We start from the raw sequence: 403 nt of genomic DNA on the forward strand, positions 1-403 counted from the left end.
TTTGTTTGTAGGGGCCGGCAGGGGCTGGGGGCTGGGACGACGCCGAGCCCTGAGTAGGGGGCGGGGCCTGGCTGATTAAGGGGCCCATAAAAGCGGCCGCCCAGCCAGGCAGCGATGCAGCTGCGAGCAGCGGCGGCAAACAGGGGAGTTTGAGAGGGAGTTCTCATTGGAGGAGAAGGTACCTGTATTTGCATCTGTCCTTGTGTGTGTGTGTCTGTTTGTTTGTAGAGGCCGGCAGGGGCTGGGGGCTGGGACGACGCCGAGCCCTGAGTAGGGGGCGGGGCCTGGCTGATTAAGGGGCCCAGAAAAGCGGCCGCCCAGCCAGGCAGCGGTACAGCTGCGAGCAGCGGCGGCAAACAGGGGAGTTTGAGAGGCAGTTCTCATTGGAGGAGAAGGTACCTGT

Source organism: Chrysemys picta, unplaced genomic scaffold (genome assembly GCF_011386835.1).
Source record: "Chrysemys picta bellii isolate R12L10 unplaced genomic scaffold, ASM1138683v2 scaf4, whole genome shotgun sequence".
NCBI lineage: Eukaryota > Metazoa > Chordata > Testudines > Emydidae > Chrysemys > Chrysemys picta.